Genomic DNA, 10,854 nt, shown 5'->3' on the forward strand with positions numbered 1-10,854 from the left:
AACGCAGGTTGTTAATGAGTCCTCCTCCAATCCTGATGCCTTGTTCTTCTTCATATAGTCCACATTCTTGGATTATTTGCTCACCATACAGATTGAATAAGTATGATGAAAGGATACTAAAATGACACACACCTTTCCTAATTTTAAACCATGCAGTATCCTCTTGTGTTCGAATAACTGCCTCTTGGTGTATGTACAGATTCCTCATTAAGTGTTCTGGAATTCCCATTCTTCGAAATGTTATCCATAATTTGTTATCATCCACACAATCTAATGCCTTTGCATAGTCAATCAAACACAAGTAAACATCTTTCTTGTGTTCTCTGCTTTCAGTCAGAATCCATCTGACATCAGCCATGATATCCCTCATTTCACATCCTCTTCTGAATGTGGCTTGAATTTCTGACAGTTACCTGTAGATGTAGTCCTGCAACCGCCTTTGAATTATATTCAGCATGGACCCTCCCCCCAAAATTTGATTCAAAAGTCGAGGCTTATGAGGTCACAGACACACCAAGAGTTTATGAAAAGTTTTATTACTCATGTAACGAGACTGTCAAGGGAGAGCAGGGGAGGCCTCCCAAGCTGGGCTGAGTGTGTCTTGGGAGAGCTAGGCAAGTTACTGTCTTGGATTTTTTTTGTGGTTAGGGTGTGGATCTGAACTGAAGGTTCTAGGACATCATCAGGGGCTTGCCCAGTTTGAATCTATTGCCAGTGCTAAAAAGGGAGCATCTGGGCTGTCTTATCAGCTTGCCCAGATGTGGGGCAGGAGGGAGGGTGAGGTTTAAGAGCTGTCAGCAGTCAAACATCCAAAACAATGGAGGCAGACTTTTTATTACATTTCTCTTACAGGGTATGTATAAGTGGTCCAATCAAAGGAATTTAGTGCACTGTATTTTGATAAAATAAAATATATTTTGCAGCTTCTTAGTGTCCTTTAATTAGACTGATTTTTTTCTTAAAGGGTTAAGAATATTTCTTATTCCATGTTTCCATCATAAACAGGACAATAATATTTTACTGTCTTTAGTATTGCTGTGAAAATATATAGCACACAATATATGCCAATTCAACATTTTTCACATAAACAATTCAGTGACACTAGTGACATCAGTCCTGTTGGGCAACCATAACCAATAACTGTTTCCAAATTTTCCATTACCATAAACAAAAACTCAATTCTTCCTATACAATGGTTCCCCCCTTTCTTCCTCCCTCCCACCCCTGATACCACTAATAAAATTTGATCTCTATACATTTGTCTATTCTAGGTATTTCATGTAAGTGAGATAATACAATATTTGTCTTTCTGCGATTGGCTCATTTCACTTAGCATAACGTTTTCATCTGTGTTTTAGCAAGTATCAAGATTTCATTTCTGTTTATGGCTAATATTCCATTGTATGTATATACCACATTTTGTTGTCCAGTCATCTCTTGGTTGTCATTTAGATTGTTTCCATCTCTTGGCTATTGTGAATAGTGCTGCTATGAATACTGGTGTCCATGTGCCTGTTTGTGTTGTGGCTTTAAGTATATACCTAGGGGTGGAATTGCTGGGTCGTATGGTACTTCTATGTGTATATTTTGAGGAATCACCAAAACTGTTTTCCGTAGTGGCTGAACAAATTTTCCTTCCCATCAGCGATGGACAAGATTTCCAATTTCTCCACATGCTTGTCAACATTTTATTTTATCTTAGCCGTTCTTGTGAGGGTGAAGTAGTATGTTGTGTGGTTCTAATTTGCACATCACTAATGGCTAATGAGCCCTGTTGGCACAGTGATTAAAGTGCTTGGCTGCTAACCAAAATGTTGGCAGTTCAAACCCACCAATCACTCCGCAGGAAAAAGTTGTGGCAGTTTGCTTATGTAAAGATTAACTGTCTTGGAAAAACTCCTCTGTCCTATAGGGTCACTATGAGTCAGGATCGATTTGTCAGCAACGGGTTTTTTTTTTTTTTTTTTTTTTTGGTTTTTAATGGCTAACGAAATTCAGCATCTTTTCATGTGCTTGTTAGCCATTTGTATATCCTCTTTGTTGAAATGTCTGTTCAAGTCCTTTGGCCACTTTTCAATTGTTTTCTTTTTCTTGATAAATTGCAGTTCTTCATACATTCTGGATATTAAACCTTTATGCAATATATGGTTCGAAAAATTTTCTCTCAGTCTGTAGGTTGTCTCTTCACCTTGTTGATAAAGTCCTTTGATGGACAGAAGTTTTTAACTTTGATGAGATACATTTATCTATTTTGTCTTTTGTTGCTTGTGCTTTTGATGTTATATCTAAGAATCCATGGTTAAAAACCATGTCCTGAAGTAGTGCCCCTATGTTTTCTTCTAAGAAATTTTTGGTTTTAGTTCCCACATGTAGATCCTTGATACATTTTGAGTTAACTTTCATATATGGTATGAAGTATGGGTCCAGCTTCATTCTTTTGCATGTGGAAATCTGGTTATCCCAGCACCATTTATTAAAGAGACAGTTCTTTCCCCATTTAATGGATTTAGCACTCTTGGCAAAGATGAATTGACTGTAGATGTGCCTGCTCATCTCTGGACTCTCAATTCTATTCCATTGGTTTATATGTTTATCATTATACCAAGTAATACTGTTTTGATTACTGTAGCTTTACAGTAGGTTTTGAGATCAGGGAGTGTGAGTCCTCCTACTCTGCTTTTTTTTTTTTTCAAGATTGCTTTGGTTATTTGGGTTCCTTTGTGGTTCCATATAAATTTGAAGATTGACTTTTCCATTTCTGCAAAGAAGACTGTTGTAACTTTGATGGGTATTCCATTGAATCTATAGATTCATTTAGTTAGTATTGACATCTTGACAATGTAAGTCTTCAAATCCATGAGCACCAACTGTCCTTCCATTTATTTAGAGCATCTTTAACTTCTTTTAGTAATGTCTTATACTTTTTAGTGTGCAAGTCATTCACCTGTCTTGTTAAATTTATTCCTAGGTATTTTTTTTTTTAAATTGTACTGTAAATAGAATTGTTTCCTTAATTTCTTTTTCAGATTGTTTGTTTCTGATGTATAAAAACTGACTTTTTTGTGTTTTGACCTTGTATCTTGCCACTTTGCTGAATACATTAGCTGAATTCATTAGTCTAATAGCTTTGTAGTGAATTCTCTGGAGTCTTCTATATTTAGGATCATCTTATCTGCAAAAAGGGATATTTTTACTTCTTTCTTCCCAATTTGGACTCCTTTTCTTTTTCTTGCCTAATTGCTGTTTCTAAAACTTCCAGTACAATATTGAATAGCAGTGATGAGAGCCGGTGTCCCTTGTCTTGTTCATGATCTTAAGAGGAAAGCTATCAGTCTTTCTCCATTTAGCATGACGTTAGCTGTAGAATTTTTATAAATACCCTCTCTCAAGTTAAGGAGTTTCCCTTCTATTCCTATCTTGTTGAGTGCTTTTATCATGAAAGGGTGTTGGATTTTGTCAAAAGCCTTCCCTGTATTGATTCAGATGATCATGTTGTTCTTTTCCTTTGTTTTATTGTTGTGGTATATTACATTGATTTTCTGATGTTGAACCACACTGGCATTTCTCGGATAAACTCTACTTGATCATGGTGCATAATCCTTTTAATATGCTTTTGGAGTAAGTTTTCTTATATTTTGTTGATGATTTTTTTTACATCTACATTCATGAGGGATATTGGTCTGTAGTTTTCTTGTGTTTTTGTCTTGTTTTGGTATCAGGGTAATGCCAGCCTCATAGAAAGAATTAAGGACCATTGTATCCTTTTTTTTTTTATTCTTTTGAAAAGTTTAAGAAATACTGGAGTCAATTCTGTAAATGATTGGTAGAATTCCCCAGTGACCAAATAGCTTTGGACTTCCTTTTTTGTGAGATGTTTAATTAGATGTTTGATTACTGCTTTTATCTCTTACCTTGCTATGGTCTGTTGAAGTTTTCTATTTCTTCTTGAGTTAATTGTTTTACTGTTTTTATGAACTTTTTATCTCTAAATCTCTTTGCTCCTCTAACATTCTTCATTTGAGTGTCTCTGAAGTGGGTGTGTGTAGAAAGAGGTACAGAAACCAATGAAGAAATAGCAAAATAATGGCTTTGCTATAATTGAGAAATATTGCTGAAGGTGGTATATGGTACCTAAGTGTGTATACTTTACATGTGAATTTTCAGAATGTAGTTGCCTCACTGATTTCCTGTTTACTTGTTTCCTTTTATGATCTCTTCTTTTCTTTTCCTAAAGGTGTCTGCTACATGGAACCACAGAATATAACACATGTCTCTGAATCCTCCTCCTGGGCCTCTCAGAGGATCCAGAACTGCAAACCCTCCTGTTTGGAATGTTCTTGCCCATGTATCTGGTCACTGGGCTTGGGAACCTGCTAATTATCCTGGCTGTCAGCTCTGACAGCCACCTCCACACCCCCATGTGCTTCTTCCTCTCCAAGCTTTCCTTGGCTGACATTCATTTCACCTCCACTGCAGTCCCAAAGATGCTTAATGACATCCACATACATCACAAAATCATCTCCTATGTTGACTGCCTGATTCAGTTGTCTTTGTTAAATATTTTTCAATATATGGACAGTCTGGTCCTCGCTACAATGGCCTATGACTGGTTTGTGGCAATTTGTCAACCCCTGTACTACCCAGTCATTATGAATCCCCACCTCTGTGGTTTCCTTGTTTTGGTATCTTTTTTCATTAGCCTTTTTTACTCCCAGATAAACTACTTTAGGATGTCACAGCTTACATTCTGCGTAGATGTGGAAATCCCTAGTTTCTTCTGTGACACTCCACAGCTCCTTAACCTTGCCTGTTCTGACACCTCCACCAATACCATATTAGTATATTGAATTTGTGCCGTCTTTGATGGTGTTCCAGTTTCAGGGATCCTTTTCTCTTATATGCGAGTTGTTTCCCCCATTATGACAGTCCCATCGTCAGGTGGGAAGTATAAAGCCTTATCCAGCTGTGGCTCTCACTTGTCTGCCACTTGCTTAGTTTATGGAACAGGCCTTGGAGTGTACCTCAGTTCAGTTGTCTCACATTCTCTCAGGAGTGGTGCAGTGGCCTCAGTGATGTACACTGTTGTCGCCCCTATGCTGAACCCCTTCATCTACTGCCTGAGGAATAGACACATCAAGAGGGCCTTGCAGAGACTCCTCAGCAGAACAGCCTATTTTTAATACCTGTGCCATCTTTTTTGGTCTGCTGATTAGAATATGCAGAAAAAACAAATATGTAGAGCTGGAAAACATGGTCATTTGGTCACATAGTTTTTGTAACTCTCACGGCTTTCATTTCTTTTGATGTTTCATATCAGAATAATGCTTATGTGGCACTTTTTTTGGGAATTAAGGGATGTCCTAGATTCTGTTGTACATCATAACATCTGCCCAACTGAGTTCTATAACACCTATGGAGCCTTCTGTTTTTGTCACCTAAGACAAAGGCATCCTGGTGACATGTACAACTCTCTCTAAAAAAAAAAATTCTGTATCCTTTTCACAGCTCGAACCTATTTTCCATACCTTTATATATATCTTATCTATTTATGTAGTTTAGATGTGAGAATTCTTGTTACTGGTCCTCAATTTTGTCTCCATATTGCAAACATCTGGTGATCTCTAAAAATACTCATGCCTGAGTTGCACCACCAGAGATTCTGATTTATTTAGACTGAGGTGTGTGCTTAGATGGGGGATTTTTCAAAACACCCCAGCAGGTACTGGTGGGAAGCCAACTTTGAGGGTTACTGATTTAAGTGAGACCTTTGTTCAAAACTAATATATATGTCTTGGTCCATTATACCTCATGTGTTTATGCTGAAGATCTTTATCAGAGCTGACATGGCAGAAGAAATGAGAGAAATTTCCCTAGAAACAGGCTCCCTCTGTCTTTCTTTACATAGGTATCCATATTTCCTTTAGAGATGCCGCACATGGTTCCTGATGCAGCAGTGTAGTCTCTGAAAACCTGTGCAATAACTAGTTTAAGTTATTCTGCATTTTACCACTAAGCTGAGTCCCCATCCAACTTTACTGATGAGGAACTTTGATACTCCATGTGTGCGTGAACCTAGATGTCTGAGAGAAACCTTACAGTTTCACCTTTACACAATGAAACCTGTGCGGTTTAAGGGCAAGGACTGAATATCGTTGGTCTATATACTCAAAATCTAGCCTAGTTAGGGCATAGTTTTGGTACATTTCACTTTGTTTAATATTGAATAAATCATTCACTGTCTCACAAGAAAAAATGAAGACATTTTGACATCCATACATTCAATTGTCAGATGGACCACCAGACCTTTGATATAAATCTCTATTAACTCTTCAGAAAATAAATGTATCATTTCTTTTTGTTATTATGAACATTCAGTGACATCATTTTTTCAATATAATACTTTATGCAAGATTAAGAATCACAGAATAAAGAGTGGGTTTTGATAAGTTATACAAATAACACCACTACCACCATCTGTTGTGGTCAAATTGGTTCCAACTCATAGTGACCCAAGTGTGTCAGAGTAGAACTGGGCTCCTATGGTCTTCAGTGGCTGTTTTTTTTGAAAGTAGATGGCCATGATTTTTTTCCAAGGTGCCTCTGGGTGGACTTGAACTTCTAACCTTTCAGTTAGCAGCCGAATATGTTAACCGTTTGCACCACCCAGAGACTGAACAAAAAAAACAAGGGATAAAAACATGATGATAGATATTTCTTAATTGGGCATCCAAAAAGGGATGTTTCCTTCAAGGATATTTTTCATAGGAACAGAAATTAGAAGAAGCACATTTTACCAAACAATCATAACTATTTTTGGTTTTCATATACCATGTACAGTACTCTAAGGTCAGATTTGGCAAGACCATACTATCAGAAGGCTTCTACACATTCTGAAATTGCTTTCACTTAATATTATACTTTTGCTACTGTGCAAGCATTCTAAAGAGTCTCAACACCCAACCACCTCCTACCACTTCAATCCACATCTACATGCCTGCCATTTGGTCATATTTGTTGCTGTTATTGTTAGGTGCCGTCAAGTCGGTTCCAACTCATAGTGATCCTATGTACAACAGAATGAAACTGCCCAGTCCTGCACCATCCTCACAATCATTGTTATGCTTGAGCCCATTGTTGCAGCCACTGTGTCAGTCCATCTCATAGAGGGTCTTCCTCTTTTTAGCTGACCCTATACTCCACCAAGCATGATGTCCTTCTCCAGGGACTGCTCCCTCCTGATTACATGTCCAAAGTATGCGAGATGAAGTTTCACCATCCTTGCTTCTAATGAGCATTCTGGCTGTATTTCTTCTAAGAGATTTGTTCGTTCTTCTGGCAGGCCATGGTATAGTCAATATTTTTCACCAACACCATAATTTAAAGGCATCAATTCTTTGGTCTTCTTTATTCACTATCCAGCTTTCACATGCATATGAGGCAATTGAAAACACCTTGGCTTAGGTCAGGCACATCTTAGTCCTCAAAGTGACATCTTTGCTTTTTAACACTTTAAAGAGGTCTTTTTGGTCATATTGTCATCCCAAAATTAGGATCTGCCATTTATGCACGCATTCATAAATAGCATCATTTCTTCATTTATTCAATTTAATTGGGTATATATTCAAGCTTTCTTCATAGAAGTTAATCACAAAATAATCTTCAAGTTTCTCAATAAAGTGATCTCTGAGCCTAGAGGGTATCATGGATAGAATGTAAAAGGTTGATACCAAAACCAAAACCAAACCCATTGCCGTTGAGTCGATTCCAACTCATAGTGACCCTATTGGACAGAGTAGAACTGCTCCATACGGTTTCCAAGGAGCACCTGGCGGATTCGAACTGCTGACCTTTAGCAGCTGTAGCTCGTAACCATTATGCCACTAGGGTTTCCAAAAGGTTGATACAGGCCATAATTTCCATACGTTTTACTTTATCCTCTAGGAATAAGCCAAATAAGCAAAACACACATTTTATTAAGAATTCAAGAGTTTCAAAAATAAAGAAATCCTAAGAAAATATATTCTGCTGCAAGATGAGCCTTTGTAGTTAAGCAGATATCAGGTGGCACTGGGGATATTTGCTGAATTTGTGCATGGAATGGCTTAATTGGCATAATATTGGTGGAAGGGCTCTGCTCTTGTTAAGAAACTGGAAAGACTTTTGACTGAATAACCGGAAGCAGCATGGTGGGTTTGCAGAAGTGTCCAAGGTAAAGCAAATTCTACCATGTTCTTGTTTCTCTCCAGGGAATGTTTGCTGAGAGTCCAGTGGTGGGATGGGTTGTGACTAGGCTGGAAAGCAGAGGGACTTCTCTAGAGTCTAGTTGTGCTTAGAGCCAATTGTCCTTATACAGAGTGAAGCCTATGCAGTGTGTAGCTTTTAAGATTCTCCCAATGACCCCCACCTCCTGTATTCACACTCTTGTGGAAAACCATCCCCTTGAGTTTGTGTTGGACTTAGTTGCTTCCAACAAATAAAATTAAAAATATGGGGATATCACTTCCAAACTTAGGGTGTAAAAAGAATCTGCTTTTTATCTTGCCAGTCTTCTCTTGCTCTCTCCCCAGCTTGTTCTGATGAAAGCCAGCTTGCATGTTGCCAGCTGTCTGATGGAGAGGCCCTTGTGACCAGAAGCTGAGGGATGCCTCTGGCCAACAGTCTTCAACAAACCAAATCCTCCCATCTGACATGTGAGCGGTCTGGGAATGAGATCTTCCAACCAAGCCTTGAGGTGACTGCAGTCCTGGCCAATATTTTGAATGCAGTGTCTTTGAGGACCATGAAAGTATTGTTTTTTTTTTTTTTTTTTGGTTTGTGTATTTTTCACCAATTGCTGCATTTATTATTATTATTTGTTTGGGTAAATATATATGTAACCAATGGTTTGTCATTTCACCATTCTTCATGTGTGTAATTATAGCGACATTAGTTACGTTTATCAGGTTGTTCAATTATTCCCATTATCCATTTCCAAATTCTTCTACCACCTCATTAGCCTCCAGTCCACCCGTTCCTGGTAAACACTCACAATTTTGGCTCTCTACCCAATTGCCTAACCTAGTTATTCCATATATCCAATGAAATATTTAAGTGATAGATTGTTATCAAACATGTGTGACACATTTCCTAAAGTAACAATGTACATTAAGTGCCAAAAAAAAAGTAGAACTGGTGTTGTCATTCACATTATCAAAAATGTAAGTCACCTACACATAAAACTCTAAACCACATCAAAGCTAAAGAGTGGGAAATAAAAAATTGTCTTTAGTGATAGAAATCTTAATTCAGAAAATAGAAATAGTGTCAAATTTTTGGTATAGAAGACCTAAAACCAAAAAAAAACAAAAACAAAAACTTGTTGCCTTCAAGTTGATTCTAACTCATAGCGACCCTATAGGACACAACAGGTTTCCAAGGAGAGGCTGGTGGATTTGAACTGCCAACCTTTTGGTCAGCAGCCAATCTCTTAACCACTATGCAACCAGGGCTCCATAGAAGACTTAGTCCTCCTTAAATTATATGAATAATTCAGTGGGTTTGGGAATATAAAATCATGCACTGATTTTTATTGTTTAAAATTTGAAAGAAAAGTGTCTGATTTTTATGTTAAGATCTGTACAACTTGGAAGTCAGAAGTAAGGATTATAGGCAGGCTTCCTCCTTAAAATGGGAAGGCCTAGATTCCAGGGACACTCACTTTCTTCTCTTCTTGTTTCATTAGTATTAATGAGCCCTTAGAGATTGGAATAACATGCAATAATCTGAATAATTGTGTTCTCTGGACATTGAACTCTCAAGGCCGTACAACTGCATATAGCATGCCTGCGCCTTCCAGGCCCAGAGTTTGCCTGTTCCAGTCCAGCGAATTCCGTACTCATGTCTCTCCTCTAGAGTGTTCATCTGCCTCAGGAGGTCCATTCCTGAGTCTCTCTTCCCGACAGTCCTGAGTAAGGAACCTCCGCTTTCAAGCCCACCAGGCAGGAGAGGGATGGTGGACCCACACTCTTTGGTTATGCCTCAGCAGAGACCCAGAATAATCCAGTGAGTGCCATGGGAGGCAGTGGTCACAGAGGGGCTGGGAAGCATTGTTTCCTCTTCATCAGGACAAGCAGCACACTTGGGATGGCCGTATGGGAGGCTCTGAAATGCTGAGTTTTAGCCCAGGGGCCTGCGAAGTTTCTGTTCCTGGTTCTACTAGAGGCTTGAGAAAACTGATTTAGTGTTTTAATTTCTTCTACACTGGTTCTATGTCCTGTAGGCACTTCCCTACCAGTACAGGAAATGGGTCCCTCTCACCTGTCCCCTAAACACTTCAAAATGATCTTGTAGATGATGAAGACAATGACAATGATGAGGATGATGACAGTAACCACTATGCCATGAAAATTTATGGAAGGCTGCCCAGTGCCAGGATCTAAGTATTCTATGTGGTTCATTTCCTTTTTCTGCACAACCTCACCTAGAAAAGAGCAACACAGTTATTTTCATTTCATAGAAGAGAAAAGGAGCACAGCCTTTTTTTGTATCTAGTACCGGGTCATGGACCAGAAAAGGTTGAAGCCAGGTTTAAATCTGGGCAGTGTGACGGCAGACAAAGGGCTTCTAGACACATTCTCACCTGCTCACCCACCCTGTCATTTCACTTCCCTGATCCTTCCAGGTACAGAACCTCCTGCTCACTGTGCTCTTTGGTGGTGGGGGAGGGCAAGGATGGCTAGTGCCTGCTAGACCACAGCCTATAGCAGTGGGTGCTCCTTGCAGCATCAACAATAGGAGGGATGGTTTCAATCACAGGTGAGAATCACAGAAAGATGTGGCAGATGAAAATTCAGGGCAGATCTCCCTCTTGTCCCT

The 10,854-nt window shown here is 38.8% G+C and overlaps 1 pseudogene; it reads left to right on the forward strand.

Annotated features, from left to right (window-relative positions):
- Positions 1-4,242: 4,242 nt before the first annotated feature.
- On the forward strand, positions 4,243-5,368 carry LOC101348608 (olfactory receptor 7E24-like; annotated as a pseudogene).
- Positions 5,369-10,854: the final 5,486 nt, after the last annotated feature.

Source organism: Trichechus manatus, unplaced genomic scaffold (genome assembly GCF_000243295.1).
Source record: "Trichechus manatus latirostris isolate Lorelei unplaced genomic scaffold, TriManLat1.0 scaffold00057, whole genome shotgun sequence".
NCBI classification, from domain to species: Eukaryota; Metazoa; Chordata; class Mammalia; order Sirenia; family Trichechidae; genus Trichechus; species Trichechus manatus.